Source organism: Hibiscus syriacus, unplaced genomic scaffold (assembly GCF_006381635.1).
Source record: "Hibiscus syriacus cultivar Baekdansim isolate YM2019G1 unplaced genomic scaffold, ASM638163v2 tig00110331_pilon, whole genome shotgun sequence".
NCBI classification, from domain to species: domain Eukaryota; kingdom Viridiplantae; phylum Streptophyta; class Magnoliopsida; order Malvales; family Malvaceae; genus Hibiscus; species Hibiscus syriacus.
The window spans coordinates 122,643-132,334 of NW_024062687.1; positions in this window are offsets into that span (position 1 = coordinate 122,643).

Here is a 9,692-nt window from a genome sequence, read left to right on the forward strand (position 1 = left end):
TAAACACCAATCAGAAATTATATAAAGTAGTGGTCGCAAGTCTCAACAAAGGTTCTAGCTATTGGATTCCATTACTTAAAACAAACACAATCTTAGTGTGTAATTATTTGGCACATTAGTCGTGGGCCATTCCCTTTCTTTAAAGTATCATTTTACTTTTCTATAAGGATAAATTATTTCATAAATTTATATTTTGGAAATGATACTTTAAAAATATAATTTACTCATTTTATTATCAATAAAGAAGTTACAATGTCGTTAGATGTGTAATAAATATAATTGTAAGTTTACATTTTGCTCACTTACTTATAAGTTTAAATTTTGGTACTCTCAGTTTTTATTCAATCTTTTTGGGTGTTTATTTTTTTTAAATTTCTTATAGATTGGTGAAATATCAATCTCCCATTTTAAAAATTTTGTATGATATTGTATACTTCATGAATCTACAATGAAAAAAGATAATGACATTTTCTGATTGAATTATTACATTAATATATGTTATTGGCTCTCAATTAACCTGGATCTAGTACTACGAAGGTCTATTATAGGGCGACTCTTCTAACCCAATTTATTTCTTTCATAATATCAAGATTCAGACACTGTTTAAGTGGCTTACCGTCATGTTATACCGCCCACTAATCGGTAATGGTCCCATACTTGTTGTGTACTAACGTATAAAACTTAAAATATTGTCAATTTATAAATTAATTTGATTTATATTGAACTAAGTGAAGACGATGATGGTGAATTAACAAGGTTTTGATGTGCGGTTATGATTCGCATAATGTTGCCCACGTCATCGCAAGCTCTCACGTTGTTGGTGCGTGGAACAGAAGCTCTGTGCCTTTTACTGTTACATTTACTCTTTTTGTATTTACGGTTGTCTTCGGCGGTCGCCTACTCCAAGGACGGTGTCGTGCATGGTTGACATCCAACATTACACCATCAAGGTAGGCGCCACGCTTCTCCAAGGATCGTCTTCCCAACACGCTTCACTCCACGTCACTACTGTCTCCTGAAATCTGATTATTCACATTCTTTTATCTCTCCCTCGCCCGCATATATATATACACACACAGGAGTTTTCGTAATATAGTTTTAATTAAATTAATTAATCGAATTATTTTTTTAATTAATTGATCGATTAATTTATATTTTATTTTTTTAATTTGGTTCAAACAGTTTTTATATGAAAAATCTGAAATTGAATTGAATTATATATTTATTTTTTTAAATTAAACCACAAATTAAAAAACCAAATTGAACCGAACCACATACTTCGATTTGGTTCAGTTTTTGATTTTCTCGATGTCTTTGCTTACATATATATTCTACTATTAATTTTAAATATTTATTTTCACTCATCTAATAATTTTAAATCAATATAAAATATTTTGATTTTACATTGTATAACTAGAACATACCTCTTATTTATATATATATGAATGATCTTGAGAATAATATCTTTTTATTTAACTTCTAATGCAAATATTTTATCTGATAATTCATATTATTATGAAAATAGAGACATATAAATTTGTAGGTTAAAGATAAATTTTTAAAACTTTAAAACAAATAAATTTATCAGATTTAAAAATAAAAAAATATTAAAAATATAATAGTTTAAAATATTTAAAAATATGTTCCCTTAATCCATCTTTATATAAAAATAATGAATTTTTCTAATTAATTAATTTTGATTTATTTCATTAAAATATTAAATATGTAAGATTCAAATTAAATAAGTAAGAGTTATATTTAAACATATTTAAATTAATAAAGAATATTGAATTGACGCTATATGAGGTAAGCCACGTCAGTTTAGTGTGGCATCCGTGAGCGCGCGTGGTCCTTTGCATGAGAATTTTTTCATTTTTCTCTGGATAGAAGATAATTTATTTTTATTTTTCCAAATTTCTTAAGAAAATATCCTTTTTTTCTCAGGTATATAACAAATTTGAACCCACCCCCGTCCTCCTTCAACCTTCAAAAGCCTCCTTCCTTTACTTCGCTAAAAGTTTTCAATCTTGCCAACAATTTTTGCATTAGAAAGGGGCAGGAGAAAAAAATGTTTGATTTTGGGGATGAAGTAACGATTGAAAGATACAGAATCCCATGGTTGATATGGATCCAAATAGTCGTCCTTCTACTTCTCATGATTCTTCTTTACGGCTTCATTCTCCTGGTTCTGGATCTCCCCGAAACCTCTTCCTCTTCCTCTTCCTCCGATTCCCAGTTGGCCACAACACCCGTTCTCAACCCAACTACACCCCTTTCTTCCCAGGTATCCACCTCATGCCATTTTGTCATTCAAATGGGTTGAGTTAATATTTTCTTCGCCAAGAAGAAAGAATCGTTAGAGATTATCTGTCTATGAACTTGTATTTTCCTTTTTACTTGTCCATTTTGAACTTTTTATGTTATAGTATACAGTGGATTTTGGGAAAATAATGTGTACAATTATTATATTCACTTAACTTCAGGTGATGAAGACAGTAACAATTGTGTTTAATAATTTGGGTTAATGGGTGATTTTTCAGGTTGGAGAAAAGCAGAGCATAAGGAGAGAGATAGGCATGGGCAGAGGAACATGTACAAGGACAGTAAGCGGAGGAGAGAGTTTAGAAATGGAGGGAAGTTTAATCAAGGAACCAAATGAGATTAGTTTACATCATCCTTGCCATTATTTCAGGCTTGCTAAACTAGCTTTTCTCAAGTGTTTGGGTCTTGATTTCTTGTGTTCTGATAATGCTTCAATTACCGAACAAAGATAGCGTCTCTTCATTGTATTAGCTCAAATTCATTCATTCAGTTTCAGTGAAATTTTGTATTTAATCAAAACTAACATCAGCAGCTGTGATTTATCTGAAAATTGCCTTACAGCACGTCCTCATGCCTGGTGGAATTGTTCTTAGCCAGATAATTTTAGCTTGAAAATATTAACGACCAAGGTGATCAACATCTTCCTGTGAAGCTTTGCACTGTGTGTATGCAGTATTTGTCAAATGCCTTGGAGCTCGAACTATATTCGTTATCATGGGATTGGGCGGTGAGCCATAAAAACATGTTCACCCGTTGGGGACACAAAACTCGCCATATATCATTCCAACGGTTGTCACCAACTTGGTTCGTAGTGTCGGTAAATACAATATAGGTAGATTTAGTTGTGAAACCCTTTCCCTTTTGCACTTGCTCGCGAAAATCCTCAATGTTGTCGTAGCCCAACAATCTTATTGGTAATAGTAACTGTAATTTAAATAATTTTATTGAGTATCAAACCATTTAACTCATTATAAATTGTATTATAAAATTGATTTAACCCATTATAAACTGTATTATAAGATTATTTGTGTAGCACCCTTTTCCCGCAATCTTTACCGAAAACGAGTCAGATATTTCATATCAAACTTTTAAAAACAATTCTTATTTTGAAAATTGGTAACAAATTTATTGTAATACCCCAAATATCATGTCAATGACTTTATTGAAAAGATTTAAAATTTGAAGATTTATTTGAATAAATGATAAAAGATGAGAAAATGATTTGGAAGTGTTTTAGGGTAATTAGTAACAATAGAGGAATTAAGAGGATATTTTGGTCCTTTAAGGAAGGGAAATGAATTTAATGGGTATTTTATAAGGAAAAATAGTAAAGTCAACAAAAGCCATCTCTTTTTCTTCTTAATTCCCGTGTAAAGGCTCTCCTCCATAACTAAAGGTAAGGTTTCATTTAGCTACTTTTTGCTTTTGTTTTTGGTTGGTTTTTGAATCATTGAGTATTATAGAGGCTTAAGGAATAATTAAATAAGATTAAAACTAATAGATAGATGAAATATTTGAGATTTAAGAAAATGAGTTTTTGAATGATATGTTAAGATATAAGTTTTTATTAATGTTTACTAGTATATTTGACTTGTCAAAGAAGTAAATAAGAGATTGGAAGCATTGGATGAGTTTAAAAACATGTTAGAAAAAATGGTATGATTATTGGATTGAAGTGTGCTTTAGAGATTGTAGATGTTATAAGAAGCTAAATGAAGGAAAGTTAATCGGGATATGTAAAGGAGAGTTTGATAGTGTTATTGGAGGTAAAAATAAGGGAAATTGACCAAATTTGGGTAAAAATCGGGCTTAAAAATGGAAAATCTGGGTAAGGGTATCGGTACTGGAAGAACAATACCGATACTACAAGCTTAAATTGGAAGAAATTAGCTGAATAGTACAGATACAATTAGTATCGATACTGAGGTGGGTTTCGATACTGTGAGGAAGGTATCGATACCATTGATTCCAGAATGCAGAAATGGTATCAATACTATAATAGAGTATTGGTACCATAGTATAAAAGTATCGGTATTAAGAGAAAGGTATTGCTACCATGGATCTAGAATGTAGAAATGGTATTGATACTGAAAGGGAGTATCGGTATCACAATATAGAAGTATCGATACCATGGTAGGGGTACCGATATTATTGAGCCAGAAATTTTAAGATAGGCTGAGATTGTTATAGAAAATTAAATAATAGTACTTATGAGTATTGTTTAATTATAAATGTTAGGAAATATACTAACATTTGGTATGGTATGTGTCTTTATCGGATGCTTGAGTAGATCTAAATCAAGCTCCCGAGTCAAGCAAAACGAAAGGCAAAGGCAAAGTCACTGAGTAGTTTGATTTGCGTTTTGGATAAAATAGCGAGGCAGGCCAGGTGAGTGCATTTATTATATACTTATATGTTATGATAATCATAGATGCATGTTGCTTAATGTATGTATTGTGATTACCGTATTGACACTATGTGTACAACCTAAGAAATGCATAATGAGTTTATGAATTTTCGTATTGGCACTATGTGTGCAACCTAAGAAATTCATAATGAGTTTATGAATTTCTGTATTGGCACTATGTGTGCAACCTAAGAAATTCATAATGAGTTTATGAATTTTCCTATTGGCACTATGTGTGCAAATTAAGAAATTCATAATGAGTTTATGAATTTCCGTATATGCACTATGTGTGCAACCTAAGAAATTCATAATGAGTTTATGAATTTTCGTATTGGCATTATGTGTGCAACTTTAGAAATTCATAACGTGTTTATGAATTTTCGTATTGGCACTATGTGTGCAACCTAAGAAATTCATAATGAGTTTATGAATTTCCGTATTGGCACTGTGTGTGCAACCTAAGAAATTCATAATGAGTTTATGAATTTCCGTATTGACACTGTGTATGCAACTTATAAGAAATTCATAATGAGTTTATGAATTTCCGTATTGACACTGTGTGTACAACTTAAGAAATTCATAATAAGGTTATGAATTTCTATATTGGCACTGGGTGTGCAAACTACTTAATTTATAGTAAATTTGTGAATTTATCGTATTGGCACTACAGGTGCAAACTATAGAGTTTATAATGAATTGAAAGAGTTAATTGATATCAGAATTGTTATGATATACTCGTGTTTAGAATTTTACTTATGATTATTTATGCCTCACTAAGAAATTTCTTAGCGTGTGTTAATTTCATGCTTAGGTTATTACACAAGTGGAGTTAGAAGATCATCTAACATCACAAAGCAAGGTTCGCCTCATCAGTAACTGTATGACATCCATGTCTACTTTTGATGTATTTAGTTGGCATGTAATAGACTTAATAAAACCACTCTGAAAAGTATTTGATTTACCATGATGTAAAAAGATGAAATGTTTGAACATTACTTTTATTTAACTGCGTAAGTTTAATGAATGTTTTATTGTCATTAAAGTAAAGTTTTTTATAAAAACAAAATTTTATGGATTTTCAAATAAGGAAATGCTTTAAAAGTGATGTGACATCTATGTCTCGTGTACGGAAAGGTATAGGGAGATGGGTGTTACATTTATTTCTTTTAAAATCACTCATTTTAACATCAAACATTAAAATTCTTTAATCGCATAAAATCTTAAAATAATATTTTAACAATCAAATCATATTCGATTTCAGACAATAACTTAGCAATTTATATTGTATCATATCCTAAATGAAACTGCCTAAAAACTACTTAAACAAAAATCCAGTTTTACTCTAATAAAATATAGCTTTATCAAATATGAAACTAAATTTCATATTTATAACTATATTTTACTTACTAAAATTCATACATATAAACTATTTCAAACCATTTGAACATCATAGTCATATCAGAGTGTTTCTAACCCATTTTAAATCTAGTAATATTAAAATATTACAAACACTTATTATATGTATACATGCCAACTAAAAAATCAAAACAATTGTAGGATGTCAATACTGACACCAGTAAGTAGTTCTTGATAAGTGATGCCAAGTTAAACTCCTTACTCCACTCGATCTCCTTTTCCTAGGCGTGAAAATCATCACAAACTAAGTATTAATGAGTCACTATCATAAATAAAGTAAGACATATAGACATATAAAATATCCTATAGATCATAATACTTTAAGTATTATATACTAACGTATAAACAAGTAAAACAAACTTGTCAAAGTCTTTTCCGTTTCAAATAACCTGTAAAACAACAAAAAAATCAATAATCAAAATGATAGTTTACCGCGTCAAAACATCATGAACTCCCATAATGCACATATAGTGCCATGTAGAATGTACATGAATGTACCAATATAGACTCGAATCGATAAACACTCCACCTCAAGGCATGTCAATTGTACCAAAGACTCTCAGTGTACATACAATGGGCTTCATATCAAAATCACATATCTTCCATTCATCATAAATATCCATAGAGGCTCATATATCAATTATCATATAGTAGTGCATTGGACAGTTCATACCTGAAATCATTTAAATACCATTTAATAAAATATTATGAAAATATATCATAATATGATTCAAGTCCTTTTTCTTTTCAAAATATTCGAGGTTGATTCATTGTAAGTCTTCCTCATATCATATAAATAATAATATAAGTAAGAATGCACTTACCTGGTATTCTTCACTGGCAAACCTTTACTATCGATATGTCTTACTATTGCACTTTTTCCTTAATTTTAAGCTTGCTTGTATCTCGATTTTGATCACGATCTACATGTACATTATTTAAAAAAAATTCGATACTTATGCGATACTAATTCTATTTCATAACAACAATTTCAACCTTAACACTTCAAAATACAACTTCAATTCTCTCATTATCCAATACAAAGAATATGTCACATAACCATTTCTAATTATACAATTTAATCACTAAAATGAATTCTTTAATACCTTTTTTCATGGTGATGCTTTAAGAAATACCTTATCACTAACCTGATATTCAATTGCCTTTCTTTTTAAGTATGATTAAGACTTTAATCGATCAAAAACAATCTTAAGATTATCTTGAATAATCTTCACTTTTTCCCTAACTTCCTTAATTAGGTCAGAGTCGACAATAACCCAATCTTTAAGCACATACCAATTCAAAGGAGTTTAACATTTCCGTCCATATAAGGCTTTATAGGGAGCCGTCTTGATACTTTCTTGACAACTGTTATTATAAGCGAACTCAACTAAAGGAAAATACTTTTCCCATGAACCTTTGAATTCAATTACACATGACATTAGCATATTGATAAATGTAATTAAATGATTTTGATATAACATATGACTAAATTGATTTTTTTTGTAAAATTAATATTTTATTTGATTCAAGAATTTTCAAGTTTGTAAAAAATTTTTGAGGATCAAAATGTCAAAAATAAATTTAAAATTTCTTTTAAAATTTATAAAGTTTTAAACTATTTTTTTAATATGAAACAAGGTAAATTTTAAGAGTTTTTTTGCCAGGTTTTGAAACCCCCTTAGGTGGTTTCGAAACCCCTAAGGTAGTATCTAAAATTGGCCTTAAGGTTTCGAAACCCCCTCACTGGTTTCGAAATTCCCCTATTCGACAATCAAATTTTTTAAAGGTAAGTTTCGAAACCTTTATGTAGATTTGCATTTAATGCGTGAATTTAATGCTTCAAACGACTACAAACTCCCTTTAACAACCATAAACGACTAAAAATAAATGAGGGTATATAAAAGGGGTCTTCAAATAGCCAAGAAGAGACAAGAAAGTTATTCCAACAATCAAAGAGAAAATGGAGCCAAATTTGTATTTCATTGTGTCTTTCTTACATTGAACATTATTCCATTCATTGTAATTTTCTTTATAGTGTTCTTGGGTGTGTAAGAACTTCATTTTGCAAACTATTTATCTTTGTGAGGATATTCAAAGTTTGCTCATTTGTAATTACTTCTTGGGAAGAGTTGAACACTTAAGACTTTGAGGTATAAGTCCTAGTGTTATGTAAGGTTACACCTTGTCTTAAAAGGCTATAACAAATTAGTGATTTTTTTAAATTCTTAGTTAGGAAGCTCAAGTAGTGAATGTAGACTTCATTAAGGAAGTTGAACCATTCTAAAATCCTTGTATCATTTTTTACTTCTTGCAAGAACTTCCAACAATTTTTTAAATTATCAATTCACCCCATCTTGGCCATTTTCCTTGATCGATTAACTCAACAATCGGTATAAGAACTAGACTCATTGGAAGGTTTTACCACCTCTTGAGAAGATCCTAAAGATTCAAGTCAACAATCAAGTCATCCATGGCCTCTATACTAAGCTTTGACGTTGTCAATGATTCCTAACCTATCAATAAGACTCCTTACTTCAATTGAGCCAACTATGCCTATTAGAAGAATAAGATGTTGTTTTTCATCGAAGTTAGTAATTTGGGAGCTTAGAGCATCATGATGAGTGGACATTCTACTCCAACTAGAGCTATGATAGAATGGAGTAAAGAAGAAAGAAGATTGTTTCAATCTAATGGAAAGACAAAGCACATTATATTTTGTGCACTTGGTCCCGATGAATATGGGAGAGTTTCATCTTGTTCCAATGCCAAGAAGATTTGGGACAAACTTAAAGTTACTCATGAAAGAACTAATAAGGTAAGAGAAACTAATATTAGTTTTATCAATCATAATTATAAAAACTTCAAGATGAGACTGGATGAGGATATTAAAAGCATGAGCAATCGATTTTCAGTTATTGTTAATGGTCTCAAAGGTTTTGGAGAAGTCATTCCTAATAAGAATCTTGTTAGGAATATGATATATATTCTTTCAATTCATGGCAATCCAAGAAGAATTCTATTGTTGAAGCAAAGAATCTAAAGACTCTCAATCTAGATGAACTCATTGGATCTTTACTCACTCATGAGATAATGGTAAGACAAACAACAACAAGAGAAGAAAGACGAGGAAAAGAAGAAAAAATAGAAAAGAAGAAAAAGATTGGTGTTGCTCTTAAGTCTACAACAAAAGAGAGTGTCTCAAATGAATATGATAAAGATGAAGAAATGATAATGTTTGCCAAAATATTCAAGAGGTTCATGAGGTCTAACAAATGAAAGAGATTCCAAAGAAATGAGGGATTCAAAAATGAATCCAATGAGAATGATCATATTATTTGTTATGAGTGCAAAAAGCACAGGCATGTAAAGTTTGAATACCCACAATTAAAGAAGAAATGATCCTCTAAGAAGAAACACAAAGCACATATAGCTACATGGAGTGATGATGAGTCCTCTAATGAAGATGACGGGGAAGTAGCCAACTTGTGTTTCATAGCCATAGAAGATGATTCTAAGGTAACCTCTAATTCATCTATTTCAATTG